General features: G+C 46.6%; 1 pseudogene across 1 annotated transcript; it reads left to right on the plus strand.

The window, feature by feature from the left end:
• Window positions 1–220: 220 nt before the first annotated feature.
• On the plus strand, window positions 221–2,063 carry LOC309649282 (4-hydroxybenzoate polyprenyltransferase, mitochondrial pseudogene; annotated as a pseudogene). Its single transcript has one exon. The product of its transcript is annotated as a 4-hydroxybenzoate polyprenyltransferase, mitochondrial pseudogene (transcript).
• The last annotated feature ends 7,490 nt before the right edge of the window (window positions 2,064–9,553 follow it).

Below are 9,553 nucleotides of genomic sequence, written 5' to 3' on the forward strand. Positions count from 1 at the left end.
TCAAAGAAGTAGAAAGGAAGAATAAGTAATTAACAGATGACCAGATCTCCTCCCTAGCTGCCCCTTCAGTAATCTCTCAAACAAACTGTGTGAACAAGATAGCGTCTAAAGAAAGGTCGACAAGCCTGCATGCAGTGGGAGATGGTGACAAGTCTGATCCCCTATTTCAATGAGTAACTGAGACCACTTCTGCTTTTTCCTTTAAAAACTTCCATGGCCGATGCTGGGCGCGGGAGGCGTGGGGCTCGCGGGCCAGGACGCAGGCGTGGCTATGGGGCTCACACGGCCGCTCCCTGGCCTTGGCGCACGTGGCCCGCGAGCTCCACACGGGAGACTGGCGGCCCTCGGTGGGGCTGGGGCCGGGCGGGCGTCGGCTGGGCCTGTCGGCGGCGGGGATGGTGAATTAGGCGCCCCACCGTCTGCAGCCCTACCTGTGCCTCATGCGGTTGGACAAGCCCATCGGAGCCTGGCTGCGGGATCTGCCATGTACTTGGCGCACTGGTTTGGCAGCTCAACCAGGTTGCTTTCCGGATTGGTACACGTTATCCCTCTTTGGCACTGGAGCTGTTCTGCTGCGTGGAGCAGGCTGTACTATGAATGACATGTGGGACCAGGACGATGATAAAAAGGTTACAAGAGCAGCAAGTCACCCAAGAGCTACTGGAGACATTTCAACTTTGCAATCCTTTTTCTCCGGGGCCAGCTGAACTTGGCACTAGGTGTTCTTCTGTGTCTGAATTACTGCAGCTCTTGGAGCAGCAACCCTACTTCTCGTCATCACCTACCTGCTAATGAAGAGAATTACATACTGGTCTCAATTAGCCTTGGGGTTGACTTTTAATTGGGGAGCATTACTTGGATGGTCTGCTACCAAGGGTTCCTGTGATCCATCTGTTTGCCTCCCTCTTTATTTTTCTGGAATTATGTGGACTTGTATACGATACTATCTATGCTCGTCAGGACGAGACAGATGATGCCCTGGATCGTGCTGAAGTCCACGGCAGTGCTGTTCCGTGAAGATACCAAGCAGTGGCTCGGTGGCTTCAGTGCGGCAATGCTGGGGGCGCTCAGCCTGGTGGGCGTGAACGACGGTCAGACTGTGCCCTACTACGCTGCTCCAGCTGCTGCAGCAGGAGCCCATCTGGCTCACCAGATTTACACTCTGGACATCCACAGACCTGAGGATTGTCGGGATAAATTCACCTCCAACAGAACAATAGGACTAAAAATTTTTTTTAGGGATTGTCCTTGGGAATTTGTGGAAAGAAAAGGAGACAGATGAAACAAAGAAAAATATAGATAATAGAATGGAAAATTAGCAAATTAAGTTTATCTAGGGATTTTTAAAACAAACTTTTACAAAACACTCTCAGGTCTTATTACCACATAACTGGATCTGAATAACAGTCTTACAATATGTTAATGAATTACAAACCAGTAGATGAAGTTTTAGAGCATTTTTGCCTGGATTTTAGTTCAAGTATGTACTAGTCGAATTCTTCCCCTGTCACAGAAACCAGGAACTCTTCAGGATCTGCCATCACCTGGAGTATTTTTACGTTAATGCATGCTTCTCGTTATAATTCTCATCGGCAGTTACAGGAATTACGTGAGTTTTGGCACTTTAGAAAAAAACCTGATGTGTGTCTCATCTAAATGAATGTCTCTGTATGAAAATGGACTCTCTTTTTAGGGGAAAATAAAAGTTGCTACAGAAAGTTTGGGCTTATTGTTCTTTGTGTTGACCTTTACTTACTGCCAAAAGCTGTAATTCAGGAAACCATCCTATTTTTTATATTTTAAGAGAATTTAAATCAGTAAATAAAGATTTTTACCTATTATACCTGTTAAAGACAAAACAAAACAACAAACTTCTATGGCCAAGCATAATCTTCAGAGTTAGATTTGGGACACGAGTCTGCCTTCTCCCCCAGAATGCTAGCTTTCTGATTAGGAACATTAGCAAAAGGAACATTTTCCATTTCTCCCAACACGTGCCTCTAGAGTATTGATTTTCAAGCAGTGAGGCAGCTGGACCCGAGTTTGGTAGCAGAGGTAGCCTCAGATTCAGTCCTACCAGACAGCACCCCGACTCATTTCACACTCCAGTCACAGGTCCACGTTGTTACCTGTGCTTCTGACCAACCAGCTATAAATCAGAGGTTCCCACGACCCCCTCCTTGGATTCAATTAATTTGCTAGAGTGGCTCACAGAACTCCGGAAACTCATTTTTACTCACTGGATTTATTATATAAGAATATAAGTCAAGTGGAGCAGAACAGTAGTCAGTTGAGAGCCCAGAAACAAACCCACACACCTACAGTCAATTAATCTGCAACAAAGGAGGCAAGAATACATAATGGAGAAAAGACAGTCTCTTCAGCAAGTGCTGTTGGGAAAGCTGGACAGCCACATGTAAATCAATGAAGTTAGAACACTCCCTCACATCATACACAAAAATAAACTCGAAATGGCTTAAAGACTTACATGTAAGACTGGATACTATAAAACTTCTAGAAAAGAACATAGGCAAAACATTTTCTGACATAAATCGTAGCAACGTTTTCTTAGGTCAGTCTCTCAAGGCAATAGAAATAAAAGCAAAAATAAACAAATGGGACCTAGTTAAACTTACAAGCTTTTATACAGCAAAGGAAACTGTAAACAAAATGAAAAGACAACCCACAGAATGGGAGAAAATATTTACAAATGATGTGATCGACAAGGACTTAATTTCCAAAATATACAAAGAGCTCATACAGTTCATACAGCTCAATATCAAAAACAAACAACCCAATCAAAAAATGGACAGAAGACCTAAATAGACATTTCTCCAAAGGAGACTTACATATCGCCAACAGGCACATGAAAAGATGCTCAACATCACAAATTATTAGAGAAATGCAAATCAAAACTACAATGAGGTACCACCTCACGTGGGTCAGAATGGCCATCATCAAAAAATCTAGAAACAATAAATGCTGGAGAGGGTGTGGAGGAAAGGGAACACTCTTGCACTGTTGGTGGGAATGTAAATTGATACAGCCACTATGGAGAACAGTATGGAGGTTCCTTAAAAAACTACAAATAGAACTACCATACGACCCAGCAATCCCACTACTGGGCATATACCCTGAGAAAACCATAGGTCAAAAAGAGTCATGTACCAAAATGTTCATTGCAGCTCTATTTACAATAGCCAGGACATGGAAGCAACCTAAATGTCCATCGACAGATGAATGGATAAAGAAGATGTGGCACATATATACAATGGAATATTACTCAGCCATAAAAAGAAATGAAATGGAGGTATTTGTAATGAGGTGGATGGAGTTAGAGTCTGTCATACAGAGTGAAGTAAGTCAGAAAGAGAAAAACAAATACAGTATGCTAACACATATATACGGAATCTAAGGGAAAAAAAAAAAGGCCATGAAGAACCTAGTGGCAAGACGGGAATAAAGACACAGACCTACTAGAGAATGGACTTGAAGATATGGGGAGGGGGTGGGGTGAGATGTGACAGGGTAAGAGAGTGTCATGGACATATATACACTACCAAATGTAAAATAGATAACTAGTGGGAAGCAGCCGCATAGCACAGGGAGATCAGCTCGGTGCTTTGTGACCACCTAGAGGGGTGGGACGGGGAGGGTGGGAGGGAGGCAGATGCAAGAGGGAAGAGAAATGGGAACATATTGTATATGTATAACTGATTCACTTTGTTATAAAGCAGAAGCTAACACACCATTGTAAGGCAATGATACTTCAATAAAGATGTTTAAAAAAAAAAAAAAACTACAATGAGGTACCACCTCACGTGGGTCAGAATGGCCATCATCAAAAAGTCTACAAATAACAAATGCTGGAGAGGGTATAGAGAAAAGGGAACCCTCCTACACTGTTGGTGGGAATGTAAATTGGTGCAGCCACTATGGAGAACAGTACGGAGGTTCCTCAAAAAACTAAAACTATAGTTGCCATATGATCCAGCAATCTCACTCTTGGGCATATATTCAGAGAAAACCATACTTCAAAAAGATACATGCACCCCAATGTTCATTGCAGCACTATTTACAATAGCCAAGACATGGAAACAACCTAAATGTCCATTGACAGATGAACGGATCAAGAAGATGTGGTACATATATACAATGGAATATTACTCAGCCATAAAAAAGAATGAAATAATGCCATTTACAGCAATGTAGATGGACCTAGAGATTACTTTCTGAAGTCAGTCAGAAAGAGAAAGACAAATACCAAATGATATCACTTATACGTGAAATCTAAAATATGACACAAATGAACTTATCTACTAAACAGAGGCAGAATCACAGACACAGAGAACAGACTTGTGGTTGCCAAGGGGGTAGGGGGAGGGATGGACTGGGAGTTTGGGATTAGCAGATGCAAACCATTATATAGAGAATACATAAACAAGGTCCTACTGCATAGCACAGGGAACTATATTCAATGTCCTGTGATAAACCATAATGAAAAAGAATATGAACAAGAATGTGTGTATATATATATACATATGTATAACAGAATCACTTGGCTATACAGTAGAAATTAACACATCATTGTAAATCAACTATACTTTAATAAAATAAATTTTTTTAAAAAAGACTATAACTCAGGGGACTTCTCTGGTGGCACAGTAGTTAAGAATCCGCCTGCCGGGTTTCCCTGGTGGCACAGTGGTTAAGAATCCATCTGCCAATGCAGGGGACACAGGTTCAAGCCCTGGTGCAGGTAGATCCCACATGCCGCGGACCAACTAAGCCCGTGCGCCACAACTACTGAGCCTGCACTCTTAAGCCCGTGAGACACAACTACTGAAGCCCGCACTCCTAGAGCCTGTGCTCCACAACAAGAGAAGCCACCGCAATGAGAAGCACGCGCACCGCAACGAAGAGTAGCCCCCACTCGCCGCAGCTAGAGAAAGCCCGTGCGCAGCAACAAAGACCCAACGCAGCCAAACATAAATAAATAAATGAATGAGTGAATGAATGAATATAACTCAGGAACAGCCAGATGGAAGAGGTGCACAGGGCAAGGTATGGGGAAGGGCACAGAGTATACACGCTCTCTCCAGGTGTACCACTCCCCCTGAATCTCCTCGTGTTCACCAGCCCAGAAGCTCTCCAAACCCCATCCTTTTGGGGTTTTATGGGTGCTTCATTACATAGGCATGGTTGATTCAACCTCCCTGGAGGTCAGATCCCTCTAATCACATGATTGGCTTCTCCAGCAACCAGCTCCCAACCTTAGGTGAGTTCCAAAAGTCACCTCATTAACATAAAAAAGACACCTTTATGACTCTCATCACTTCAGAAATTCTAAGAGTCTTAGGAGCTCTGTGCTAGAAATCGCGATGAAGAGCAAATATTTGTTTCTTATCATAAGTCACAATATCACAAATGGGTTTATTATTTCCATGGCCATAGTGACCCAAATGACCCCTTCATTTCCAACCCTGAAGAGGCCCAATTTGACCCTGAGTCCAGAGAGTTCTTTTTACGGGGCACTCCCCCTTGTTACAGGGTGGCAGGACTACATTTTATTGGGGCTGCTGAAACCATCCAAAAGGCACTGGAGGGCACTGACATAGCTGCTAGACCTGGAGGAGATTCCCACCCAGAAGCCCAGATACTTCAGACTTGTGAAAATTAATTCGGGGAAACCTCACTAAAATGGAGCCAAGAGGCCAGAAGAGGGAGCTCTCCCCCACATACCACTCCGCCATCAACACAGACCTTGACAGGAAGACCCTTACTTGGCATCTCCCACAGGAAGTGACAGCACCATCTCCAGCAGGAGGAAGATTTTCTCCTTGCCTGGCAGCAACTCAGCCAATGAGAGACTGTCACCACTCAACCGTGAAAAGCCCCTATACTTCAAACTCCCAGTTTGCCCCAATGGACTTTGGTTTATAATAGCCCCTCCCAACTTCCCCTTCCCTAGGAAGGAGGTTCCTCTCCTTTGTTTTACTGGCCTTCCATGTGGTTTGCCATAGTTGCATGTCCCCAATTGCAATTCTTTGCTGTTCTCAAATAAACCAATTTTGCTAGGCTGTTTTACTGTTTTAGGTTACAGACTCACGGCCCTCTACTCCAGTTGCCCTGGAAGGGTCTCCCTTGAACAAATTTCCCTCAACAAAAGAGATTCCCCACTCCCTCTTCAACAAACCCCCAACTCAGACAATAAGTTGCCTCTTATGGGAATACTTATGGGACTACTTAGGGAAGCCTTATGGGAATACTTAGGCAAGCCTCTACTGGGAGTTCCAAAAACTCAGGGATCCTGGCCACTTGACCTCTGGGTAACCAGTCTCTAAACTCCAGGTCCTGAAACCTGCATTCTCCAGCTACAGCCTCCCTCTGCCGTCCACCTTCCTGCCACACAGCCACCTTCTGACCCCGAGCCTGTCCCCGATACTCCCTCTGCCCCCTTCCCTAACCTCCAGGCCTGGCAGCCACCTAAGCCCCTACCCTAGAAAACTGGCAGCTCCATGAGGCCCGTCCCACCTCCTGAGGACAATCACCCTTATACCACTCGGGGGGTCCATTTGGGACAATAAAAATTTAGTCCTTTGGGGCCCAAGTCACTGTCATTTGAGGCAATTCCTCTAAATTCCCTAAAAGGAAGTCCTTTGCCTATAAATCAATCAAAGGTGTAAAAACCCATTCGGATGTAACTATTGGGACCATTCATCTCAAACAGCTAGCTACCTCTGGTGGTGCCCCCCTGGTTCTTTCTTCTCCTACTGCAGGCATGGATGCATTGACACAACACCATGCCCCATGGACTAAGCCCAAGCTCTTGGCTTTTCTGGTAGGACTCGCCAATTGGACACCGGTGACTCCTTCTCCGGGTCAAGATGGTAAACATTCCCCAATACTGATTTAAACAGGGCACTGAAGGCCCATGTTCTATCATTAAAGATATGCTTGAGGGACTTCCCTGGTGGTCCAGTGGCTAAGACTCCGAGCTCCCAATGCAGGGGGTCTGGGTTCGATCCCTGGTCAGGGAACTAGATCCCACATGCAGCAACTAAGAATTCGCATGCTGCAACTAAAGATCCCGCACGCAGCAATGAAGATCCTGCATGCCTCAACTAAGACCCGACACAGCCAAATAAACAAATATTTTAAAATAAATACATAGGACAGGGCTTCCCTGGTGGCGCAGTGGTTGAGAATCTGCCTGCCAATGCAGGGGACACGGGTTCGAGCCCTGGTCTGGGAGGATCCCGCGTGCCGCGGAGCAACTAGGCCCGTGAGCCACAACTACTGAGCCTGCGCGTCTGGAGCCTGTGCTCTGCAACAAGAGAGGCCGCGACAGTGAGAGGCCCATGCATCGCGATGAGGAGTGGCCCCCGCTTGCCGCAACTAGAGAAAGCCCTCGCACAGAAACGGGGACCCAACACAGCCAAAAATAAATAATAAATAAATTAAAAAAAATAATAATAATAAATAAATAAATAAATACATAGGACATCCCTGGTGGTGCAGTGGTTAAGAATCCGCCTGCCAATGCAGGCCACACGGGTTCAATCCCTGGTCCGGGAAGATCCCACGTGCCGTGGAGCAACTAAGCCCGTGTGCCACAACTGAGCCTGCGTGCCACAACTACTGAAGCCTGCGCGCCTAGAGCCCGTGCTCTGCAACAAGAGAAGCCACCTCAATGAGAAGCCCACGCACCGCAACGAAGAGTAGTCCCCACTCACCGCAACTAGAGAAAGCCTGCGTGCAGCAACGAAGACCCAGTGCAGCCAAAAATAAAAATAAATTTTAAATAAATAAATACATACATACATAAATAAAGATATGCTTCAGCTGAGAGTCATTAGGCCCACAGTCTCCTTTGCAATAGCCCCATGTGGCTGGTACTTAAGCCAGCCACTAATGATGGCGCCTCACCATTGACAATGGAAACCTCAATGCCCAGGTTCTCCCCGATTAAGGCTTCAACTCCTAATATCATAGAACTCATTGAGGACATACAGCGGGTCCAGGGAGCATCCTCAGTAGTTGTCAACCTACTCACCAGTTCTATTCTGTTCCCATCATGGAGGATGGGGACATGTTCCCCGGGAGACCCACCACTCCCTCGGGCAGATTGATTTCCTCGGCTGCTGCCCGCTCCTGCCGCCACACTCATCACTGCTGACACGTGGGACCCCTCTGCTCAACCCCCATCCAGGGTTCCTCCTCAAACAGTCCTTTCCTGACTACATTTGTCTTGTGCCCTTTGCATCACTAGACGTTATTGACTCTCACCCGGGCACCCACTTTGCTGGCCTCACCAAGCACGAGAACAGCGTATTTTCTTTCTTTTTTGGCCATGCTGAGCCATGCCGAGCAGCTTTGCGGGTCTTAGTTCCCCGACCAGGGATTGAATCCGGGCCAGCAGTGAAGCACCGAGCCCTAACCACTGGACCGCCAGGGAATTCCCAGAAAGGCCTCCTTAAAGAGCCTCTCCTTACTTTGCTGTCAAGCAAGCAGTCCCTGAAATGGATCAAGCTAGGACCCCATCTTGCTTGATTCTCACCCCCTGGGCCTTCTTATCCCACATAACAATTACTATCCACCCCCAACCCCGAAGTTCCACTTTCAGTCATCTCTGGCAGTCCTCAAGCTTTCACCCTCCAAGACAGTGTCCTTTTTATTCTGTCCTCTGACTCCACTCCCCCCTTCCGCTATGGTTTTTCCATCATTTCATCATTTGCTTCACGCTGGTGACCTGATCGAGGGCAGATAGTCCAATGTGATCCCTCATCAGTGCGTGTCCCCCAGGCCAGAAGCCCAGCAAGTTAGTGTGAAATCATTTCTTCTAAAGCCCTGACAATTGAGGGGTCACCTCCATGCCGGTCGCTCTCCCTGTTTATAGAGGCTGCAAGGGCTGGCAAATGAAATGAGATCTCCTACTAATTCACAGGAAGTAGAACTCATTGCCTGAGGACCAATCCCTGGCACAGTTTGGTTGTCTGAAAGAGGGAAAGAAACTCTCTGCTCTGTAGACTTGAGCCAAACTTGGAGACGAGAATATGGTGAGAAAGCTACAAGTCGTGGCCGTACCCCCATGCTAGACACCGCAACCCACAACCCACAGCTTTCTCCCCAAGCATCACCACTCAGCCGTTCATCAACATACAAATAGCTCAGCCACAGGAACCTCCACCCCGCCCGCCCAAGCTCATCAAGCATCAGTGCTCTACGTGGCTGTGACTATTCTTATGACTTTGCACTGTCTGGGGTGATGGGGTTACTGGTAGACCCCTCGGGCCAACCGTCATGCAGATCCAATGCTGGAACATACCTCTCCCGCTTGCAGTTGCACCACCGGGTGGAGAAGCAGGGAGTGTTGGAGAGCCCTACTGAGAAGGGCTCAGGCCACTATGCCACCCAGCCTGGGGCAAGGGATGGAATCCCATTACAGGCAACTGGTCCTCTGGAAGCAGTGTTTGAATGACACTCGCCTCTGGATTCCTATACATGGAACATTGCTACCAGCTGGCCCCGCTATTGCCTGTACAGAAAACCC

Source organism: Balaenoptera physalus (assembly GCF_965194825.1).
Source record: "Balaenoptera physalus genome assembly, chromosome: 19".
NCBI classification, from domain to species: Eukaryota; Metazoa; Chordata; class Mammalia; order Artiodactyla; family Balaenopteridae; genus Balaenoptera; species Balaenoptera physalus.